General features: G+C 35.3%; 1 protein-coding gene across 1 annotated transcript in view; it reads left to right on the top strand.

Moving 5' to 3' along the window:
- The window catches only part of LOC124644768 (plexin domain-containing protein 2), a 53189-nt gene that overhangs the window by 22044 nt on the left and 17799 nt on the right, over positions 1 to 13346 (top strand). The window lies entirely within an intron of this gene.

Below are 13346 nucleotides of genomic sequence, written 5' to 3'. Positions count from 1 at the left end.
AACTTTGAATTTAGTAATGCGATAGAAAATACGATGAAACTAGCTAGTAAACTGTCATTATTGTGACATATCGCAAGGAAAATTACACCATAGTTGCAAAAATACACAGGGAAAACAAATTGTAGGGTTATTAGGTATTTACTTGTTTTCAGCTGTAGTGTCTCTTTTCGTACCGCTAATATTATGATTTGTAAGTTGTTATGGTAACCTGGCAAACCCACGATTTGTTATATTTTCCACAAAATACGATTTTGCGTCCATTGGGTTTTCTTCTTACTTAATTGAGCCACGTAGGCATAATTCTATGATCGGATGATCTGACTGCATTTTCCGCAAATAAATATATTAAATAGTATATATTCCGCAAGTATAAGACTAAATATGCTTGTCTTGAAAGCGCTGTCTCAAATTGAATAAAGAAACATTATCCTGGTACGATACACCATGGAAAGTCCCCAATTACAAGACTTACTGATGACAGGGAAAAGATTTTACTTGTGACTATTTTCCTCATTCTGATTATATTAATAAAGACTTTTGAAGAACGTTATAAGCCTGAAGTAAATGTGACTGTGTCCAAGCAAAATAAGTTAGTTTTTAATGAGAAAATAAGAAAGCCTAAATAATAATGTTTGACCTCTGGAAGTAGGATAAAAACTTGCCCACTTACATTAAACCTAAAGTGTTGATGTATGCTTAGATGTCTGTTTCTCTAAATGTCTGGTACTAGAGCAGGAATGTAGATCAGAACGATTTACAGAATTTTCCGGGTGCGTAAAGAACTTCCCTTGCCAGAGGAGTCAAACCGAGGAGTAAAAATAACCAAAAAAGGGCACGACTATAGCCGGCACTTGTGGCAGATTTATTCCCGAGTTACTGGGTTGAAGAGGTCAGGTAGGCAGTCGCTATTTGTAAAGCAATGGTACTCAGCTGCATCCAGTTAGACTGGAAGCTGACCCCAATATAGTTGGAAAAAAACTCGGGAGATGATGATTAAGTTTGAAACACTAAGTAGATAATGATGTATTTTGTGACGCCAATACTGTGATAATTGGATACACACCTTCGATCTTGATGTTTATCATAATCTGGTTTTAATGACTGTACTTAGCTTCAAACGATTTGATCGTTCCTTTAATAGACACCTCAATTGATGACGATTTTAAAAGAATTTAATTTTAGAGTCTTGTAATATGTAGAGAGCCCTACCTAGCGGTATTGGGTTGCCCGGGTCACTTAGTAGGCAATCGCTCCTTGTAAAACACAGGTACACAACCAAAGTAGTCGGAAAGTCGGGTTAGACAGATGATGATGACCTTTGAGGTAGAGAAAAATATTTCGATATTACTTAATAAAGCCTTCATTCCAAACGACAATTATTTTGAGACTTTCAGTTTATAAATACCATTGCACACACAGCCCTTTGCTCTACTTATATCCCAAAACTGATTTCGTTCAGTTCAGCTGTGAAAAGTTAAGAAACTAACATACAGTCATATTGGTTCGCCTACGGATGATTACAAAGGTAACAGCGTGTAACCCCCGAGCATCCAATTGGTGTCATTACTGACATTCATGGTATGCATTAAGAGGCAGGGTACCTGGTTGCGAGTCATTATGCCACTTAGTATGTAAGTTCTATGTGTTTGCGATTTGCGCTGTGTTATTAAATTCCTCCTCTTTATAAGTGAGCTTAGAAGTAATTGGATAATTACTGTGACAAAGTGAAAAAGTTTACAAACAAGTACTTATATATTGTGTATTTTTTTAAATCCTTCACAGACAGTGTTTGTAAACTTTTTTGTCATTGGCGCAGTTATTTAACACCTCATTCTAACCCTTCACCGTCTGTGAAGGGTTTGAAAAAATACTAGTGTTATCCACTATTACACTGTAGTCGTAATCATACCTATTAGAAGTTATTGCAAATACATGCATAAGTTTAGCGTTCCCTGAACAGCAGTTCAATTTTTTTCATACATTTCATCTTGTGGTTTGTACAAGATGCGTAGTACATCGAGAGAATCGTAGCATAGCAACTGCGATCCTGCGCAAAGGTCACTTGCTTTGATTGGGGCTGCACTATAAGCCTATGTATATTTCTACTTAGTAAAACGTGATATCTGAGAGTAGATGAATCCAGTAATTTACTCATTTGGTTGTAAAAATAAATCCTTATTTCCATAGCTATGATGTGTATAGATAGTTTGTGATTAACCCTCATTCCTTCATTGTGTGAGAGCAGGCCTGTGACCAGCAGTGGGACGTAACTAACTAACTGATAGTATGTGAGAGAAATGATTTCATAGCTATAGCAGTTGAGTAGAAAAATGAGTCCTTATTTTTTTGTGGCTATGTTGGATATGGACATAATAGAGGTTCCCGAGCCAGTCAGAAATACATATTTTTTCACCCATAGCGGTGTAATATGAAGCGTAACAAATCCCTTTTGTGTACAGCTACAAAATTAATTAAAATCCACAAACGCGAGCAAAGGCTATGAGCATTTCAAGAAACGTAACCGCAAACAAAATGTAAAGCCTAGTAAAACACTGGGATCCCAATCGTAAATCAGTCAAGCAACGCAGTTAGTTTGAACTATGATAATACAAGTATGGTGCGCAGACTACGAAGATACCATTATGCCTACGTATGTATGTAGCGATCACGGAGGAAGGAAAGATAGCGGAGATGTCAGGAAGGTAGGCCAGGTACCTTCTTGTAGGGCACAGTCACGTACTGTAGGCGAGATCAGTTATTAGAGGCGTTTGGGTTCCTTGTCAAATCAAAACCAATTTTTCTTGATTGATTGGTGATGTTATTGTGAAAATAATAGGCGGGTTCCTACAATTTGTGTAAGGTCGGAGCTAGTAACTGTACTTTCTTTCTAGTACTTTCTTAGGAGATTTTGCGTTATGACATCTCCGCTAGTCATTTTGTTCTCTATGGTAGCGACAGATTGCAAGTCGCTCACAGCCATCGTAAAAACCCGTTAGCATCGATTGGCTATGATATAACCAGCTGAGAGTGTTATTCCAAACGTTTTTCCTTGACTCGTATGGAAGATTTGCATTATACATGCTATCAAACTAGCTTGGAACATTGCACATGTGGATAGGGGATAATAAGCCAATTAAGTAGACAGCTAATATTAAATAATTATATTTAATTTGCTGTGCTAATGATATCGTACAAAAAAGGTAGAAAAGATAAATCTCACAACGGTGACGTAAACATAAATGACGCAGATCAGATAAAAAATGGAACAGAATTTGCATGAAATTATCTGCAATGTAACTCAACAGGAATGAGGATGTGGTGAAATTGTTGGTCTTACTTACTTGAATACAACGAACTTGCTAGAAGCTAGAATACTTCGTTTTTAACCAACTTTTCAAACAGAAGTTTTCAATTAGATTTTTGTTACTTGCATAAATTCATGATTTACCAAAAGATTTTAAGACTTTCTTTTTGTTTGAGTGACTTTTCATATGGTGTCTTCTCATCAGGTCCGGGGGTCTGATGATAGAAATCCTGGGAAATCGGGCGATCAAATATTTTACATTTTTAAATATTAAATATAAATGTAAAATATATGTTACGACTTATTACGACTTATTTTTATTTCCATTTATTTATTTTTAAACATATATTTTACATTTTTAAATATTAAATATAAATGTAAAATATATGTTTAAAAATAAATAAATGGAAATAAAAATAAGTCGTTTTATGTAAAAAAAGCAAAATCGTCATTTTGTTGGTTACGATAATATACGTAGGAGGTGTCGAAATGTAGGCACGAATCGGCTACAACTGGATACTCAGGAGATTTTCGTCCTGTAGAGCGATGCACCTACGAACGCTGTCGGGTTAACTGATTTTTTTACAGACTGTCTTTTTACCCTAATGTGAAATCTGGGCTACAAATAATCAAAAGCATTTAGTCTGGTTAGCACAGTTCACCCTAATCCTATCAGCAGACTTTAAATCATAATTCTATGTAGAAAAAATGCAATTTAAAATAAAAAAAGACGATCAGCTATCGAATGGGTGCTGAAAGCTATCAATACGTATATTGTACATAGCTGGTAATCCGCCGACCTTCACTGACGACATCACGGTCAACGCATCGCCTGAGCCAAACCAGTCTCGAATATTCTCTTATTAATAACTTTCGTATGCTTTAACATATCTGTTCATTATTTTATTAAGCGAACAAGAAATGAATGCGGCATAGTTCGATATATATTTTTTGACACGCTCAACAAGGGCAAGACAAGGGGGTTGCCCGGGTAACTGGGTTGAGAAGATCAGCAGGCGCTCCTTGTAAAACACTGTTACTGAGCTACTAAACGCTAGTTAGACTGGAAACCGACCCCAACATATGTAGTTGATGATCAGTGGGATAGGCTATCTTATGAATATGTTTTTTTAATACAGCCATTTAATTTCATATTTTGTGTTTCTTTTTTATTCCATAACATTGCGAAATACTTGCCGATAAAACTTGAAAATTGATAACTTTTTTTATTCGTGTAGCTTTTGCAATGACTCACAATGAAATTTTTGTTTTTATAGTTATTTGAATTAGTCATGTCATGACTGCAAGGCAACCAGTTTATAAGGTTAATCGAAGATTAAGTGACCACTGAACAATAATGGTCTATTTTGGGCCTGCCTAACATCCCGATTTTCCTCATATGTTGGGCTTTGAAAAGTAAAACTGCATTATGCGTCGTCAGACTTTCGATATTCGGAACAATATTTTGTAGGACTGTCTGACTAGCATTTTTGTTTGTTTGTGCCCTTAAGGCTTCGAAACCATTGAACCGATGAAAAATTCTTTCACTGTTGGACAAGCTACATTATTCCAGACCTACATAGCCTATATTTTATCCGGGTATTGTAAGAATTTCCCGAGAGATAAATCGCGAGGAAACAGCTGGTACAATAAATGTTTTATTTACTTTACACAATTGTAGACTATATTTGCACAGCTGTTTTGAAAATTCTTATTAGCTCTTATGTTTTGTCTTTGCAATGTTATTAATGTTGTGAATAAATGAAAAATGTTTGCGGCTAATTACTTCAGTAAAACTTTAATGCCTGAGTTCCGAATCTTTAGAAAAATCACGTTTGTTTAGGCCTCCTAAAATATTTATGCCATTGTAGTTTTAAGTATTTGTTATTATAGCGGCAATAACAATACCTGTACATCCATAAAAAACTTATAAAGCAATATTTCTTATATATATAAAATGAAAATGGTTCTTAAAAGCATTTATCACTAACAGCGGACTTTGAACCTACGTTTTTCGATTGAATCGCCATCAACGAATCAATCACGAAACGGGATCGCGATCGAACAACGAATAGCGTTTGATTTTCGAACGCTCTACAAACTTGACCCGCGCCTACGCAGCGCTCGTGCTCAATTGGCGAAGGCACGAATATGTATGCACGCATATCTCCAAACTAAGTGGTTGGGGTCACTGATCAGTAACCACTTTAATTTGTTTATATGAGCAACTTCTTTATTCTTATCAAGTGAGCTGCAGGTTTACCGTCAATCGCAGAAAGATCCAATAAAATTAAAGTTTTCTTAAAACTATTGCCAACACTTCTTATCTTGTTGATAAAGAAAGAGTCACCAATAGATATAAGGAAGCTTTAACTTTAATAGGTTTTTCTACAACTGACGGATAGCCACCTAACAAGCCCCTGTCAAAGTTTTCTTAAATCAGTCTGATGGCGTTTGACGTGCAATTATAAAAAGACTTACTGAGTAACTTATGGGATGATGATTGGGAAAAAGGCTCGGAGGATGATTTCTGATGTGGTTTTCGCCAATGTATACACATATGTGGGGGAAGGCTTTAGTACTTATATGCATGCCAAGCCGGTACGTTAGCTGGAAAATAATACTGATAAAGAAATTAACTATTCAAGAAATAATGTCTTTTTGTAAGATTTTCGTGTCAAGGGAACACGACAAAAGAATCCGTCTTCTAATGACAATTAGGCATTGCACACTGATAACTAAAGTTAATATTTCTTACTCTGTCAAATTATTGTCTGTTAAAATAAATTATTGTTTAAAATTGTTAGCTGTACAAAAGAAGTGGGTATCGAGATGCCTGGGTGACTGGGTTGGGCAGGTCAGATAGACTGTCGCTCTATGTAAAACACTGGTACTCAGTTGCATTTGGTTACACTGGCAGTCGACTCCAACCTTATCGGTAAAAAGGATAGACAGATGATATGAATTGTCTAAAAAAAACTTCGCCTTCTTCAGGTCATCAAGTCGTTTACTTGTGACCCATCACAGCTTGTGACAGATTCAATTAAAATGCGTGAAGATTATGAACCATATTGTGGGCTGACGACTGACACATTCAATTGATTTTAACCCTTTTGCACCCACGTGGGATTTTGATAAAGGAGTGTCAGAATTGAGATGGCCTCAGTACTTTATGTTGTAATGCAAGACAACGTGGTCTGCCGATTAATACTGTAAGGCTCAGTGTAGCTTGGTAACTCTTTATATCTATACTAATATAATAAAACTGAACTGTTCGTTTGAACGCGCTATCTCAGGAAAATACTGGTCCGATTTGAAAAATTATTTCAGTGTTAGATAGCCCAATTGTCGAGAAAGCCTATTGGCGACTTTTTATTCGTGTTCGTGCAGAAGTTCCCACGGGATGCGGGTGAAACTGCTTTCACAAGCTAGTTTATCATAAGTCTGTTGTGTCATATCACGTTTCATACTGGAACGTATGTAGATATTTGTCAAGCTTACACTCAAAAAGTATTTTATTTAAAGATCAGAAGTAAAAAGTATTGGCCAGACTGAACTAAAAGCACAGTCGTTGTATAAAATATATTTTAAAAGACGGTACATAACAGCAAAGAGCTACCTGACAAGTCGATCTGGCTACCATCTCGTCTGCATGACCAATATGTTTATACCCTTGCTATTTTTAGTCAGCCTGATCCGGCTTTTGAGTAAACCAGTTCCATTTTTCAAAATATTGAGGCCTTCATGCATAATTTTACTAAAATGAGACGAGGGGTTTTCATATCTTGCTTGAGTGGGAGTGACGGAATAGGGAGTGCACCTGTGTTTGCGTCGCGTCGACTGATCTTATTAGAGAACCTCCGAAATTGGTGTGGACGTCATTATTATTAAGTTACGCCGAATAGCTATACGCACGTTGTTGTTGATACAACTGATTCCATATTTTTTTTGATATATGGAGCTTGTGACGATACAAAATTAAACTTATCTTTTATATTGATATAGTAGACTTATCTTCAATGTTACTGTTGTTTTACTAGGCGCTACTCTAACTGCCGTTCCCAATATTTGGTCGGTCTATCTGTTGATTTGCTTTATAGAGATATAATTTTTACATTACATCTTAATTAAATTGAATACATCGAATACATCTTAATTCCTCATGTTCCAATGTGTTCTTATCCTAAAGGTCATTCTGAGTTACAAGTTGCCAGTTCAACCGGCCATTAACGACTCCCGGCTATTTTCCTCAATTGATTCTTACAAGTAACGGGGTTCGTTTACAGCAGAAACGTGTTTCACCATTTTGTCTCATTAGTTGTCATAAGAACCGGAATGTTTAGCTACTAATATTTTATTAATATGTAATGTATACTAAGTAATATAAGCTGCCTAGAGGAATTAACAAGATCTTTTTTTAAATCTTGCTAGTCATGTGTCGTCGTCACAGTCTAAAAACGTTCAATTTCTGGACATTGGACAAAGGCTTCCCTGAAGCTGGGAGGTTTTGGTCTTTCTCATTGCACTGACCGTGCAGAGAGGTAATTTTAGTATATTCCTAAGTATCAGTCTATCCTATCACTAGGTTAAAGCGTGGCAGTTGAAATTTTCTCTGACAATTTATTTCTGGTACTGCTGTAATCAAAAACAGGATATGATAATTATTTGAGGGGATCTCCCAAACAGCAAATTAGTTTTTTAGACAGAAACAAGTCTCGCATTGAGGGATTCCCCCGCTAGATAAACAAGTGTCCCTCAACTAGAATTAAACCTATTTATATATTTTTGACGTTCATAAGTACCTGTAAAGGCCTAAATTAAATAAATTATTTGACTTTGACAACTGCGATTGTTTAAGTTTCTATCTTTTCAACTCTTTAGTTGGGATTTTTCATAAATATATTTTCAAGCCTGCTAGACATAGTACTCTCAAATAAAATCATTGCGATTACAATGAAAATCATTAGCCGACTCTATTGAATGAATGATCATCCATTGTCGGTCAATTTGTTTGTACGCCTTTACATTGATATAATAACAAAGATGGGAATATTTACGGACGCGCACTTATTTCTATCAATATTTTTATTTTTACGCTACCTACTATTCCGCGGTTTCATCCGCGTACCGAGATAACTGTTTCGGGTAGCTAGATGGTGACAAAAACTATTCTATGTTCTTCTCCCGAATCTAAGCTTCAATCTCCCCTTCAATTTTCAGCTTGAAACGGTTCAGCCATTTTTGAGAGTTTCTTTTATAATTACAGATTTTGTTACAAGACTCGACCATCAATCGATTATTGTTTACAAGATGTTTAAATATCAGTTTTCTACATAGTTTCCTTTTTTGTAAACAAACTAAGTAACTAAGGTGGTTGAGTAAACAAATACGTGCCGAGTTAAACAACGGACGGTCATATGATAAATGGCATACTTTGATTATACTGCAGGAAATATTACCACCAAAGTAAATGCTCGCTGTGTTACTGGCTTTGAATTCCTTCCTTCCCCTAGATAAAAAAATGCCTTTATATTAGTTTAATGTATCAAAAAAAGTTGTGAAGCTGCGTAAAACTTACACATTGGGCAACTTCAACCGCTCCCTATATTCTATCTATGTATTTGTTGATTGGCTTACAAGTATCGTCACATTCGTATCTCTAATAAGCAAAACAATGGATAGATAGCATGTTGGGGAACGGCGTTAAGAAGTTACAGACTAATTACAATCGATTCTTATTTAATACTAAATAGTTCAGTATTTTTTAAACAGCAGTAACGAGACTGAGCACGCAATTAACAAGCGTATTAATTGAATTGCCTGATTTATACATATTGCGTGCATGAATTTAATACATTCGTAGAAGCCCTTTGTTCTGGCTGGCCCTAATGTTCGTAACTATGTAATTGATGTTAAAGGTTTCTAATGCGTGGCAAACTTGTGTTTGTAGCTTATTATGTTAGACTATGTAACCAGCTGGAGGCGAAACGCTCTTCCCGGGTGCATCCCTACTAATATTATAAATGCGAAAGTAGCTCTGTCTGTCTGTTACGCTTTCACGTCTAAACCACTGAACTGATTTTAATAAAATTTGGTACAGAGTTGACCCTGAGAAAGAACATAGATAGTTTTTATCCCGGACTTTTGAAGAATTCTCTTGGAAACGCGATATAACCGAACTCTTCGCGGGCACAGCCGCGGGCAGAAGCTAGTAGGCTATATTTTATCCTGGTAAAGGCAGTAGTACCCACAGGAGGCGAGTGAGACCGCGAGTAATCGACAGTCAAAAATGAAAAGAGAGATAACAAAAGCCATCAGCAAACGTTTCAATATTTATTTTCATAAGCATTCGCAGAAGTAAAGTTATTTTTATTTTAATTGTGATGAAATAATTGAATGAATCATCCTTTATCTGTAGCACTTAAGATACAAAACAATCATTTTTTATGCATTGCATAAATTACTTTTTTAAGAATTAATACATTGTCTGACTGTATTGAGAAGGTCAGATGAGAGACAGTCGCTCCGTTTAAAATGCTGGTACTACGACTAGGCCCAACCTTGCTTGGAACCCAACATAGTTGGGAAGGCAGATAATGAGAGCATATAAAAACATAAATTTATATTGAACTTCTTTAAGCAAGTTATGATTCTCCTCTTATTGGATTGATCCTTTTAATGCGAGTAACGAAATTACAATAGTCATTGTTCGTTGAAGAATGGACTGTATTTCATTGTCAGTGAAAACGCTCTACGTAGATTTGTTTATTAGCTTACTTTTATTTAATCCTTACTTCCTGATTATGGTTATATTGTAATTGTAAAAGACACTCGGTTCGTTACACTTTCAGGTAAAACTTGACAGCCATAAATGAAAGATCATACGGTCTGTGTGGTTTATGCTGGCCTCGGGACGCGGCCACGGGGAACAGCTAGTTAACAATAATTTACACATGATAATTGGAAATACCATGAGTACTTTTTAATTCACTCTCTGTCGGCACAGTCTTCTTGAACAAAATGAGCGTGCAAAAAAAAATGTAACTCATATGGGCCAGGTGACGTAACTCATTATACAGAATCAACATTATTTATCTCGTATATTTATTAATAAAAATGTATTTAGTTATTTCCATGTTTTGCATAATAAACCTGAAACTAAAATTGTAAACGTACACATTTCAATCAAAGTCGTTTATCGCAACATGCGGCATCGCGCTAAACTCTAAGTAAATGTTTAGAAGACGGAAAGGTCAACAAAACCGACCTTGGATGACGTAGAAGGAAAAAATTCTAAACAATGCGCTCAATTGCTTTTCTATTGTAAATCGCTACTTAGTTGTTTACAAGGAACATTTTACTAATTTGACTAATTTCTTATTTTTTTAATACCATTTATGATTTAATTAAATGATGTCATTAAGACGTCATGCTGTTTCGTGGAATTCAACTGTGTAACGCATAATAATTTATATGTGGACAGAATAAATAGAGACTGAGATAAAAAGACTACCAGATTTTGGTACAATATCATAAAATATTCTTGTACATCTTCTTTATATTTGGGAACTAGATGTACAAGAATAGTGCATGCCAAAAACATTACACAGTCTAGTAGACATCTTCGTACGTTATTTTTTTCTCCATGCTGCAGTTACATTTACGTATCCACACATACATTTAGTTGGGGCCACCACAATGCCCACAAAAGCCTGAATGGCATCCTACAGTCCTACACCAATGTGACACGTGATCATTAGCTAACCAACATCACATTTAGGGACGGCTTCACCCGGTAACCGAACCGTGACTCTATTGTCTACGGCGGACGGAATAGTAGCCGTATCGTGTCAATATATGACAACACTACTTTCTGTTATAACCATGATCTATACGTACTTTGATACTAATTTAATATAGAGGAAACATCTTTTCGTTTTGTTCTGGAGCTACTGAACAGATTAAGAAAAGAAGGTTTCCCAAGGACGCTGGGGAAAACAGCTATCAATACGGAGAGAGAGAGAGTACAGTTGTTATCAAATAACTCTGAAGTCATTTGGCTCCTCGTGCCTGTGTACTGTTTTTTTTTGTACATTTTGGCCACCGTGAAGTCATTACGAAACCCTTTTACAAAGAATTAAAATAACTGGTTGCCGTAATAACCACAAATAAATTAAATAAAATGTTATAAGTAAATATTGCACCCTGTGTCAGATTAGGTAAATGAAGAACAAAGTTTACTCTTGAGTCATTATCAAAAGCCTTCTTGGAATTTTTGCGCAAAGTAAAATATATTATACATAAAATGTTTATTCAAACTTATTTTGTTTATTTGCACAAGTATTTAGCTTAGTGTAATGAAGTTATACTTGTAAATCAGCTATACTTATATGAGGATTCATTTGCAAAAGTATTTTCTTTGGTATAATTAAGTGATACTTTTAGGTTGAGTAAGGAACGATAGATTATTGAATTCAGATATACTAATAAGAGGTCAAAGCCCCTTTGTACATGGATTCACAGTGATAAAAAGAGATAGTGCTACACACCTCCTGTGGGCTAAAAAGAGAAGGTAGTATGTTTTTCGAACCATCATTAAATCTATAGATACTATCTTGATAGTCACCTGTCAATTATAATTTTTATATGCTGTTGTTTTTCGTATAATGATGGAATATTAATACGTTTTTATGGGATAACTTTGGTTATCTTCTTGTGTTTGTAATTTACAATAACAACGAAGAGTTTTTGAAAAAACCTATTAACTGAAACATAAAATACATTTTATTAATTAGGTTAATACGTTGTTATTAACAGTCAGTTCTGTATTTTTCATAGCAGAAAGAGTTGAATATTGACAACAGATTTTTGAAGTGAGCGAAGATTAGCTTTGTTTAGCTTTGATTAGGTTGGGGTATAAGTGTAAGAAACTACGTAATATTCATGTACATAATACGGATGCAAGTAGTTCTTTTAAACTGTGAGTCATGCTGCAAGTCGTCGTTAATATCATAATAACCGCAGAGATCGGACATATTATATACTACATTGAGACAAAAGTAGTTAATCACTCGCAGTCTATGTAGTTTTAACTAAAGACAATTTTCTGTGACTACAACGTTAGTTTTCATGTATTTTTAGATGCATTACTAATACTAATGTTAATGATTGGGAAAATATTTATATCCATTAAATAGTGGGGAAATCCCGTGCGAAGCTTGGGCGGGTCGCTAATTCACTATAAAACGATTGAACGGAATTCTGCTAAAACCTAGGAAAGTATACAGTTTTCCATTGCTGAGCATATTGGTATTTACATGAGCAGCGATCATTGAACTTGCCTTTAACGATATCTTTCTCTAGGTCTTGTCTTACCACCACTTCAATCAAGCCCATTTAGTTATTTTATCTTTCCCCTGCAATTCTGCAGTATACAGCGATATTTTGTGTGCATTGCTTGCAAGTGAGCGAAAATATACCACCTACGCTAATGGCGATTATGTCAACCAGGATGCTAGTGGAATTCCTGCTTAAACGATGTTAATGTTAGTCTGCCGTTGATAGCTAAAGCTTAGCGCATTTTATATGTCTTACTATTTTTTAACACATTTTTATGCTAAGATCTTTATTTTATGAACGAGTACCTAGCCTTAGACAGTGCATACTTTTAATATGAAGGAAAGCTCTGAGCGAAGTAACTGACGTTAATATTCGTCAATTTCTACTTAGATTTACAGTTGAAAAAAGTTTCTATTCATAAGGCTGCCTGCCTAAAACTTTTAGTAGAACAGATTATCGGACCCATATTTTGTTCTTGCTAGGATTTTTTGTAGGATGTGTGTGTTGCACTATTGCTATCAATGCGTTCTATTTTTCGTCTACAAAAATTGGTCACCGATTATTTATCGGGCAGTCTAATGTGATATCCATAGAAGGTTGATTACCTTAAGATACGTGATTTTAAGTTATTTGCTCTCGTAAAATGTGATTATATTTTTTTGTTAATAAATGATTTGATTTGATAAGTCAATATGGATTTATT

The sequence above is a fragment of the Helicoverpa zea genome, chromosome 31 (genome assembly GCF_022581195.2).
Source record: "Helicoverpa zea isolate HzStark_Cry1AcR chromosome 31, ilHelZeax1.1, whole genome shotgun sequence".
NCBI classification, from domain to species: Eukaryota; Metazoa; Arthropoda; class Insecta; order Lepidoptera; family Noctuidae; genus Helicoverpa; species Helicoverpa zea.
Note: the sequence above shows the minus strand (reverse complement) of the source record. Positions and strands in the feature narration are given on the sequence as shown.